Below are 12,272 nucleotides of genomic sequence, written 5' to 3'. Positions count from 1 at the left end.
CAAACTTTCGTTTACGTATAGAGGATTACTGTAACTATACCTGAGATCAACGGTAGAAAGATTAAGTTTAACTCGCCTTTTCCTTATCCTACTTTCTTTCAAGTTTCTACAAACAAATTTCGCAATTATAGGAGGAACTTGCGCGTCAGCACGCTGGGGAAGTCGGTGACATACATCTACATCTTCTTATTTAATTTCCATATGCAACGCCTTTCCTACATCCTGTACAGTTGTAAGTATATTTTCACCTGGCTTAACCGGGACTCCATGAATTTCAATCATATTGATTCTAGAGTACTTTGTCTTTTTCAGTCTCCTTACTTAATTTCTTCAGTTCTCTAGCCTCATTCATTAACACAAGAAACAAATTATAAACTTCCTCTATATCCGGTGTTTTGTCAGCAGTAATCCCATCTGACTCATGCATGCTTCTCCTTCGCGACACCGAACAAAAACGACAGTGCCACTGCTGAGAGGACGATTTAAAATATTTAATATCCTCCTCTTTTAAATTAATACAATTGTTATGAAACCAGATATTACAAATATTACACTGATTTTAACATTAATATCTGTCCTTGGAACAGATTTGTTACACTCAAAACACATAGTAATTTTAGCGAAGACACGGAGCTCCTAATTCAATGAGGTGAACGATATAGATATCACTTGTGTTGTTAGTAGAAGTTAGTAGCACTGTGTAAACAAGACCTCACTTTACTTTCAGTCATTACAACCAAAACGTAATGATTTCAACATATAATGACTGTCATAGTCTGGTGTAAGATATCAAATACTTGCACTTCAAAAGTACTCACTGCTTTAATCGAACATTGCTCCAATCCTCAAGACAACCTCAGACCACAAGAAATTAAGGTAAATCACATCATACGCACTCACACTGCCATGTTAGCAACTTGTTAAAATGTTATCCATGTGGTCTGTTGGTGCGTTTACTTCAGTAGGCTTATTAGACTGATATGTAATAACAACTTTTGGCTCGGTGAAGAGAGCAACGGGTAACTATCTCACTCCTGATTTCCCTAGTATGCCTCTTCAGTGACGCCTATTGGCATCTATGATGGCTGATGGTGTCAAGCATTAGGGCTGAATACTCCACATACACTTATTTAAATCGTTGGTGAAGAAACAATACTTCGTATGTCACAATGCTCTTCCAGTCCATTTTTTCCTTAATAGTGGTCACGCCTCCAACCCACGTACGGATATGAAGTACATCAGAACAATGTTCGTTGTGTTCATTTTCCTGTGCAGAAACGTAAACGAAACTGAACCTTAAACACAGTACACTGAAGGAGTGAGTAAATGCGACATGCAAACATACATTCACCGGGCTATTTGGCCGTGCAGTTAGGGGCACGCAGCGGTGAGATTGCATCCGGAAGACAGGGTGTTTGAATCCCACTGTCGACAGCCCTGAAGATGGTTTTCCGTGGTTTCCCATTTTCACACCTAGCAAATGCTGTGGCTGTGGATGTGGATGTACGACCGCTTCCTTCCTAATCCTAGGTCTTTCCTATCCCATCATCGCCATAAGACCTATCTGTATCATTGAGGCGTAAAGCAAATTGAAGAAAACCTATATTCCAACAGTACGGTACAGGAAAATAATGGATAGGAAGAGCATTGTGAGATATGAGGTTTTGTTTCTTCAACGACAATATGTCACTTTGTTATTATCAGATATTTACTACTTATTTCCTTACTATCTCTATAAAAAGCAATAAGGTGAAAATTGAAGGGCAGGTAAACGCCTATATCACTTTTCCCCTCCAAACTCCTCACTCCTTGTTAAGACTCCACGAGCACCCTCGGACCTGTAGAGCGGGCTGGTATTCTGCAGGCGCTAGGCGAGACGAGAAGAGAGTCAAAGGAGAAAACACGAGCGCCAGTAGACTCTACAGTGCTCGCGCGCTGTCCTGTGAAATCTTCCGTGCCAGGCAGTAAGAGTGTAAGTCATGTTATACTGGGTCCTCATAGTACAAGTCGCTGATTTAATTTTCAACAGTTAGCAGATTGCAGTTGCTTAACCGCGGTGATCGGACGAGAACCAGTGTATGCAGAATGGTATAGCCGTTGGTATTAAACCTAGTAATGGATAATAATGGAAGACTTAACTGTCGGAACGAAGATAGAATCAGTGTTACAACGTGTAATCTCCTCAAGGTAGGCAGTTTTCTGTATCATATTAACAACGTCACACTTACTTACTACTAGGGTTGGCAGATTTTGAAACGCCAATAACGAACGGGTCATGTCGATACGGCATAACGACATTTGCTCAAGAAAACACTGTAAAATAATTATATTGTTGGCAAAAACCTTATTACAGACTTTTTCTACATAAAACTCCGTACTTTTCTCCCTTAATCTAGTCATGAAAGGTTTGACAACTATGATCAAAATTAAGTGAGACTTGAATTTCTGACTTTATCGAAGTTGCTGAAAGTCTATTCCTTTTATCATTCCATTTACTTTTAATATCTGAAAAATACTCTTTCAAAAGATGCATTCGAACCAGGTACTATTAGAAAATAAGATACGAAGATTAGTATGTTTGGAACAAAACCTAAATTAATTTTAGAGAAAAATTCACCCATTTTGAGTTCACATTACAACTATGGTCAGTATCAGTACAGGTGTATCTAACTCCAGCATCACGTAATTTAATGTTATGGAAAGAACATTCTTCTTAAAAGCTATCCAAATGAAACGCTGCACAAATTTCAGCAAATTTCACAGAATGAACCATTTCTTCAAAACCAGAAAATGTAACATTATCCAAATGCAGAGCATCTAGTTTCTTAAAAATATTAACAATACTGAAGTTATAACCTTTTTTCCAGCTAATTTATCTCAGCATTGTAAAAGTTCTTTAGGTTAGATTGCACTTTATTCTGAAGGTTTGGAAGGAGATGATCTTGATCACGGAAAAAATATGTCCTATAAATTAACTTGGACCTCAATTTTTACATTGTATCATAAGTTTCAACAATGGTAAGTTTATTTTTTCAAGTTCAAGTATTGCTTCATCAAAATGCAGGATTTCGTTAATTGATGTGTTATCATAATAAATCAGATGCCTCTATGTCTCGCTCCCGCGAGTTCCGCACTTGGGCTCGGCACCGGCGGTTCGCTCCCCTACTACATGTTCCGATCATAGTGCAGAATCGCTAGATGAAGAATAGTGAACTGAAATGCAAGACAGGTAAGTGCTACTGTAAACAGATCATTTTAGCCATGGCAGAAGTGTGATGTTAACATATGAGGTGGTGGTGGCAGGGGCTTCCCGTATGCTGTTAAAATGGTAAAGTACTTCAGAACTTTCAATACGTTCCCGTATAATATGGTACTCCCGTCAAACCTACTTACTACACCAGTATTACGTATATCCGATCCATTCCTTAAATCAACGACGAATGAGTGAGTTGGTGGCGGTTGCGAGCTCGAGCTCAAATAACACCAGCTATGGTTTCCTAGTTGCAAGCCAGGAAAATCCCGGCACTGTGTCTGAATTACACGCTCGCTACTACTGTACTATTACAGTGAATGTGACTTTAAGGAACTAGTAGAAGGAAATGATATCACGATGGGTCCTTGATTACTGAGGCGGTTACTTTTGAGTATGCCGTGTGATAAGGGTCGCGAGCTGTGAGTTTGCATTCTGAAGATAGTGAGTTCGAGGCCCACTGTCGGCAGCGCTGAATATGGTTTTCTGTGATTTGCCATCCTCACACCAGGCAACACCTATCTGTGTCGGTGCAACGTAAAGAAAATTGTTGAAAAGAATTGAGTGTGTACAAGTCTGTAAAACTAAAAATAGTTGACATTCCCATTCACAAATTCTCAAATAGATTTCGAAATCAGACTGAAGATGTAAATGAATGTCAGTTGCATGGCAAGGTGTAATTTTCTCTGCTTAACTTCCTGTAACAATTATTATTATTATTATTATTATTATTATTATTATTATTATTATTATTATTATTATTATTATTATTATTATTATTATTATTATTATTATTATTATTATTACAGAATATGAGTAATTTCCTTTCTAGCATTATCAGTTTTAAGAGAAGATGAATGACTGGATTTTGGCTTCAAAGAACATTCTTTTATGAGCCAGTCAAGATACGGTAACTTTCGAAAGCCAAAGGAAAGTGTCTAGATTCTATTCCACTCTCTCGAGCATAGAAGACACGAAAAAATCAAGTATGCTACAGAAGCAGTAAGTTCTATTTATTTATTTATTTATTTATTTATTTATTTATTATTTATTTATTTATTTATTTATTTATTCATTCATTTATTTATTCATTCATTTATTTATTCATTCATTTATTTATTCATTCATTTATTTATTCATTTATTTATTTATTTATTTGTTTATTTGTTTGTTTACTTATACATCATTTCGCGATTATATTCCTCTTCTATGCAGTGTCACCACCCAAACAGGCACATTCAGTAAACACTTTCTAATTCCTGTATCTACAATTGACTTGACAAGAATTTCAGAAAAGGAATTATCATTTAATGAGCTAGTCTATGTTTTATGTCCATCGTCGATCTCCTTTATATCATGACTTAGATATTGATAACTGTGAGTTTATGTTGTTTATCAAACATTAAGGTCTCAAAAGTTCAAAATATTGGAGAATAAAGGCGAAACACTACTTTCACAAAGAGTAGTCAGTCTGATGGATTTAATCAATGAACCAACACTTTTGGTGACGAAAAATACTTCTATTTTTCATGCTGCACTACAGTTACTTGATGACGTGAATATATGCATATTCTGGAAACTTGCCATTAGCTGGTCCACTTGAGAAAATTTCTCCGGCTTCAACGTATTGATAATCCAGCACTTGTAATGGGGAGCAACATCAAACAGAAGTTAGAAATATGCACGCTAATTAGTTGAAGCAAATAACTTTGTGTCGACATTACCAACTTACAGCCCTTGAATTTGTTCAGCCCGTTCAGCTAATTTAAACATTATGAATAACTTCCGCAGCTTTGAAAACTAAGCTGAACGTGTTGTTTGTGGTGTGACGCTCCAGCGGAGGGAGACCGGGCAACCCACACAATATTCCTGTTAAACTGTGCTTGCAAGTTTGTACGCGAAAGAAAACAGACTAACTTTAGAGAAGCTGATCGTAGGATTAGGTATTTACACGCATACGAATGTTGTAACTTTCCTAAATTTTGTTTCATTTTATTTCTCAACATTAACACCCGAAAAATAGTAAAGGTATTCATTAATTACGTGCATATGGTTTATTTACATGCCTGGATATCAGTTTATTCCTTTGGAAACGAGATAATCCTGTTGTGTATACTAATAATATTCCAGTAACTATATAATAGTTTGATTTATTCTTACTGCCGTACTCCTCAATATCTGAAAATAGTGTTGCTCACTAACTAATGCAGGTAATATTAAGGATTATTAGTGATCGGGGATTCTGAAAGCAATTCCATATCACGAAATAAGAAAGTTGGGGTTTCAACCTATAAGCTGTTGTCTGTTCTCTGATATAATTTGTACTGCCTCTTTTGAATGACCTTGGCCCTTAGAGACCTTGAGTGGGTGACTGAGTTAATAAATAAATAAATAAATAAATAAATAAATAAATAAATAAATAAATAAATAAATAAATACTCACATGTTTGTGTATCTAGAACTGATAGCGAAGAAAATCAAAGAAGAATTTAGAAAATTAGCGCAATGTTAAAGGGTACTCTTTAAGAAAATCCAACCGGCGAGGTGTGCGGATATGAAGTTCTGATAGCGAGTCAGTAGCACGTGCGCGTGAAATACAAGAATGGGAGTATCTACTGGACAGTATAGATGCATTAAAGGGAGGTGGCTTTGCAGGATAAAAATCAAATACATTCAAGATGTCAACAGTCCCCTTAATATAGCGCAGGTGGTGTTGACGGCAGTGGTAGTTACGGCTCTGCTAGTGATTGGTGGTGTTGAAATGAACCCCGGCCCTGGACTATCTTGGGAGGACAATGAAAAGCTAAAGGAGGTAATGAAAGGTGCGTGTCAAGTGGACAAGACCAAAGAAATGTTATCAGACCAGAGAAAATGAAAATCCACAGCCTGTTTCGAGTCATTCGACCGGGTCAGGAATGGAATGAATGAAGGGGGGCTTAGACCAGAGCAAGGAGCTTAAGGAGATGAAGAGTTGCATACTAGCAGAGTTAAACGACATAAAGGTGAGACTGAATTAAAAAATCTAACCTGGAGGAAATTAAGAATCGAGTAATGGACTTAGAAGAAAGGGTAATGAGACATGAAATTAAGGAGCTATCACGAGATAGGGAGGAAGAGAAAGAGAAGTACAGGAATATATGGCCTGGAAGGTTCCAACACGGATAACCTTAATGAGATGATAAACAAAGTGGCATTGTTGATCAGGGAAAAATGTTTAGTTGAAAGTGAATAGGAAATAACACAGGAAGGAGACCTGTAAATGTGTGTATGTTATCGAGTCTAAAAGCACTCAGAGGTTTGGAAAATACGAAGAACTTATGGATCAGAAAAGAACTCGGTTCGGAAAAGATAGATGACATAAGAACACTATGCCGTCAATTACATAGAGCATGCAGTTCAGGTCTCCAAGCGTTCATTCGTGGTTATAAGCCTTTATTCTTTAAGAAAACTACGGACATATTATCGTTGAGTTTGCAACAACGGTTGTGATGATGTCGTCCAAGAAATACTCACCCGCAGCACAACATATCATAACTACGGTAAAATCCTTTGAAACAACTCCAACAGCATTAAACCTTAGATCACAGAACACAACTAGACACATTTCTTAAGATGAAATATTTCATATACTGTAAATGTAAATAGTGTTTATATGATATGAAAACTTTGCTTAATAGATTAGATTTAGACATTATTTTCCATCTCAGAATTTATTGCTTTCTTCCACCAGTAAAGTGAAATTCTATTATCAAAGATTGTTTCCAACTGTTAAATAAAAATGTACGTCAATGCAGCTTCATTAGTGAGATTTTTGACATTTCCCTCATAATGACTACGCTTATAAAGGTTGGATAAGCAGTACGGGTCATTTAGCTGTAAGCTTGCATTCTGGATATAAAGGGTTCGAATTCAAACATCGACAGTCTTGAAATGAATTTTCAGTGGTTTCCCAGGTTCACACCAAGAAAACGCCAAACTGTACCTTAATTAAGGCCATAGTCACTTAACATCTCAGTCCTAACAGTTTACAATCCTACCGTCCGCGGAAAATGACTACTGTATGTAAACAAGGCATGACACTATTATTTTTAATTTTTTTACGTCGCACCGACAGGGGACGATGGGAAATTAGCGGGCTAGGAGTGGTAAGGAAGTGGATGTGGCCTTAATTAAGGTACATCTCCAGCATTTGTCTGGTGTGAAAATCGGAAACCACGAAAATCCATCTTCAGGGCTGCCGAAAGTGGGGTTCGAACCCACTATCTCCCGAATACTGAATACTGGCCGTACTTAAGCGACTGCAGCTATCGAGCTCCGTTACAATCAAAGAAAGCAGAGAAGTTTCACTATCCTCATCAGTGATTTTTCTTTCCTATAACTCGGAAGAACACTGAACGCAACGCCACCACGCTGAATAATAATTTGTAGGCAGCTACAGGTCAGCACGTTTCAGCTTAAACCGTGAGAAACATGCTGGACAAGGCACATCTTCACACTCTACGTCCATGGCCATCATGGGGCGCGGTAGAGATAAGCCAAACGTTATGCCGAATTACGTTCAGAATCGTCATCAAGTCATCAAGTGTCGCATAAGCCTTGTTTACGACTGACGTCGGCCGCATGTTTGGAGGCAGTCTGATCAAGCTTCACTGTTCAGCACGTGCAGCAAGCTGGTGGCTCCCTAATGTTTTGTGGTGGCATTAAGTGGTCCTACTCTTAGTCATGCTGGTCTATGTTAGCCTGGACGACATCCTCCGACCCATACTGATAACGTTCCTCCACCATTTTGGAGGAGAATTTATCTCAACAGAAGATAAAGCGCACGCCCATCATACGGTTCTTGTTAATCACTTCCTTGGCATCCACGATACCGCTCGACTACAGTGGCCATCGTATTTACCGGATATGGAACCTATCGAATATGCTTGAAATAAAGGAAAGGTTATTTATGTACGTTACGACCCACCCACACTCGTCAAGATCTACGCAGAATCACCATTAAGGAGCGGGACCATTTGGACCAACATTACTTTGATGAATTAATGGATAGAATGCCAAGACGAATCATGGCGTACATCAATGCAAGAGGACGGGTTACGCGGTATTAAATGTACTGTTTTGCGCTGTATTTAGTAACTAAAATTGAGAAAGTAAAGCTATATTGCTATAGATATTTTCATTTATTGTTTTGTTGGGCGATATATAACCTGATATGGAACCTCTGTATCTCTCAGAGTTGGAGGCCATCCGAAAATATTCATGTAATAAAATGTGTGACGCAATGTTACCTAGCAACAGAATCTTGAGAGCTGCACAGGCCATAGGTCTGTATGTCATGGCCATCCACCAATACTTCACGTCACAGTCTACACTGTTGCTAGGTAACATCGCGTAATACGTTGTACGGAAAGATATATTTATGATATGAGCATGTGAATTTCCCAAAGGTACATTTACTAATTTTTCTTTTACTTTTTCGTAAAGAGTCAGGAACTCTTTGGTCCGAAGTGATCCTAAACATGTTTCGATGTATTTCTTCAGTTGGGCTCATGAGACTGAATGAAAATCGTTTCAGAGCCTCAAGTGAGACCAGGAATCAAATTAGTTTTCTCTCAAAATGTACACCTTTGAGCAAAAACCAAAAATGGTCCAAATAGAAATTTCTAACAGCTCCACTTCCTCGAGAGTCAACCTCCTTTCGTCTTTTGTGTAATTCTAGCAACATGATTGTTTATCTCCATCAAAAGATGAGTGGAGGGTGACACCCATCTCTCCCTCTGTAAGTTCGACCCTATAATCATATCATGATTATTATTATCGTATCAGAAATATCATTTCCAAAGTTTAATTATTCATACCGGTAACAAACATAACGAACGATAACACAGATAAAAACCAAAGCACTTCATTCCAATCACGACCAGAACCTGGAATATCAAGTGCATTCCGTGTTGCATGGAAAAGATCATCTTGAATGCAGGAAGATGGGCAAAACGTACACTGGAGCATACGCTACACAGTTTTTTCTTCGTCACAGTCACATTTGATGTTGCTAACATCGATATAGCCCCATCTCGCAGGCTTGACTTTGGATCTGCCCACTCCTGTCCTTAATCTCTTCAAGGACTTCCAGGCAGATCCGCCTTCATGACATCCAGGTGGCAAACGTTCTGCAACTGTCATCTGACCTGGGTTGACGAGGACCTTAGCTTTCCAAAGCTGTGCTCTTGCAGTGTCAGCTGATCCACTTTATTCCTCAGACGTAGGAAAGTCTCTCTTGACTTCAGTCTCTGGGCTGGAGGTGTATGGCTATGAGTACTTTGTTGCTCCACTCTAGTCCTCTCCTTGTCTGCAGATAATTTTCTTCGAATACTAGGTGGAGCAATCCCAGCAAGACAATAGAGTTTGTCAACTGGAGCAGCCAGTCATTAGCCCGCATGTCTCTTGAAGGCCGCATCCACCTGTCTGGCATGGGATGATGAATACCAATCAGGACATGCATATTCTCCGACGGCTGATCCTTTCGCACCAGAAATATCAACAGTGAAGCCCTTTTCAGGGCCATAATTACCAATTATGCCTAATCATATTGCATTGGACTAGCCCCACTCTCTATGTTACTCCGATTCCAGGCAAAAATGGAAAGGACTGTATTTCCGAACCACAATTAATTTCACACCGTATGTAATATCGTTCATTGGTTTATATTTGATTCTTCGGATTTCCTACAAGCCGGTCAAAGAGGGAAGCAGTAAAGGCTGAGTGGAGTTAGGTAAATGTGAAAACCTTACGGAAGGAAAAACTTGTGTTCTACGGATATGGACAAGATTTTTTGCACGTAAGTGTACAAACTGTACATGTTACTGTAAGTATAATTAATTGCAAATTACCGAGCAAGTGGCTGCGGTTTGCGTTACTCAGCTATCAGCTTGCATTAGGGAGATAGTGGTTTCGAACCCCACTGTCGACAGCCCTGAAGATTGTTTCCCTTGTTTCCCATTTTCACATCAGGTAAATGCTGGGGCTGTACCTTATCAAGGCCACGGTCGCTTCCTTCCCTCTCCTAGCCCTTCCCTATTCCATCGTCGCCGTAAGACCTACCTCTGTCGGTGCGGCATAAGGCAAATTGTAAAAAAATGCAGGCTGTTATTTTATTTGTAACTTATGATAAATACAGATTAATATTATTCATTTATACCGGTGCTTTTACATAATTTTAAAAATGGGTTAGTTCATTTATTTCTGCCTTTGTAGATTGCCATAGGATAAAGAATAGCATTTTCAGTTTTAAAAATAAGATATGCTATAGTTTATATGCTAAACTGTTTGAAAATTAATTTTTTCTTCCTCTACTCATAGTTAACAATAAACCACATAAATGATTCCTCAGAATTTGTACTGGATTTTCAGTACTAAAATGACCACTTCTTGGCTTAATAGCTGAGAAATTGGAAGTAACTTGTAGAAATTTAGGAATTTCCTTGGAATAGTTCCACAGCTGCTGATCATTAAGCCAAAGGCAGAGACTTTCTCCAATCCGAATTTCTTTTCTAAATATGTTACTGTCGGTTCATATATCTTTCTTCCTCGCGGTCAATTACCTGTGACTGCTGACAGTCTGTCTCAAATCGTGTGCTTGGATCGATTATGAAACTCGGCTTGTTCTTCTTGTCGATTGTACTCTTCTGGTACTCCCGTAGTTAGCAATGCAGTGGACATCCTCAAAAAATTCATAATAATTTCCTGAAAGAGAAGCTGCTGTCTTGCTCTTAATTCGATGGCGTCAGGCGTTCCGCAAGAGTTCATCGTGCGGATAAGAGCCTGGGACGTGTGCTAAGGTTTCTGTCTCACAAGAGTGTCTACAGGGGGTCCCGTGGATGGCCCTTTCGGGAGCGACATCGCCTTGTAATTTGAGTGCATCTCTCCATTCAGAACTCCTGATTCCTGTTCTCGTTTCCAGCCATCTGTTAGTGAAGGGACAGTCTTCATAGAGAATGACGTCTTTACCATTTGTTCGTAAGATACACTAAGTTTTAAATTCCTCTCTTATTAAATGTCCGCGTATGTCATTCGATAGTTTATATGCCATAGACTCTCTATCATCTATACCTAGTTCATTCAAACATTTTAATCTGTCAACGTATATCTCTCGTGGCATTACTATATTCATAATGAGAGTTTTCCAGAATTTGACAACAATTAAACTGTTCTACTAGAGCTTGAACTAAATTGTTTATTTAAAATGAGATTAAGAATGTAGGCTCACCGAAAGTATAAATACAAACGTAATAGATATGTGTTAATTGAGAAACTCGACGACATTTCAGACATTCGGGATTAACACAAGGACAAATTTCAACTGAAAATGAAAATCCACAGGCTGTTGTCAGTCATTCGACCGGGTCAGGAATGGAATGAATGAAGCCCCCATCTTGCGGCGAGGATAGGAATTGTGCCGATGGCCAAAGCCTGTCGCAGTCTTCTGGGGAAATGGTTAATGATTGACAGATGAAATGAAATGATAGTAGAGAGTGTTGCTGGAATGAAATATGGCAGAGAAAACCGGAGTACTCGGAGAAAAACCTGTCCCGCCTCCACTTTGTACAGCATAAATCTCACATGGAGTGACCGGGATTTGAACCACCGAATCCAGCGGTGAGAGGCCGCCGCGCTGCCGCCTGATCCACGGAGGGTCTACAAAGTTTAACTACATAAAACAATAACAACATTATTTTTAAATATTAACACCCTCTGATAAATAACTCTAAAAATTCAAAGATTAATACAAGTCTGTAGCATTATACATTTGGAAATACAAAAGAAATAAGTAAATAACAATACAATCGTTACTAGGACATCAACGGGAACATAAAGGGGACTGTGAATACAGATGTGATTTTAAAATGGACTAAGATCCTCGTACAGTGGCGATTTCCAAAGGATTGATTCTGGAATTTTGTAATCTGAATCCGTTCCAGAAATTCATTAAAAAGGAGCCTACGTATAGTGCCACGTGCTAAAT

This window comes from Anabrus simplex, chromosome 5 (assembly GCF_040414725.1).
Source record: "Anabrus simplex isolate iqAnaSimp1 chromosome 5, ASM4041472v1, whole genome shotgun sequence".
NCBI lineage: Eukaryota > Metazoa > Arthropoda > Insecta > Orthoptera > Tettigoniidae > Anabrus > Anabrus simplex.
This window is presented reverse-complemented; position numbering follows the sequence as displayed.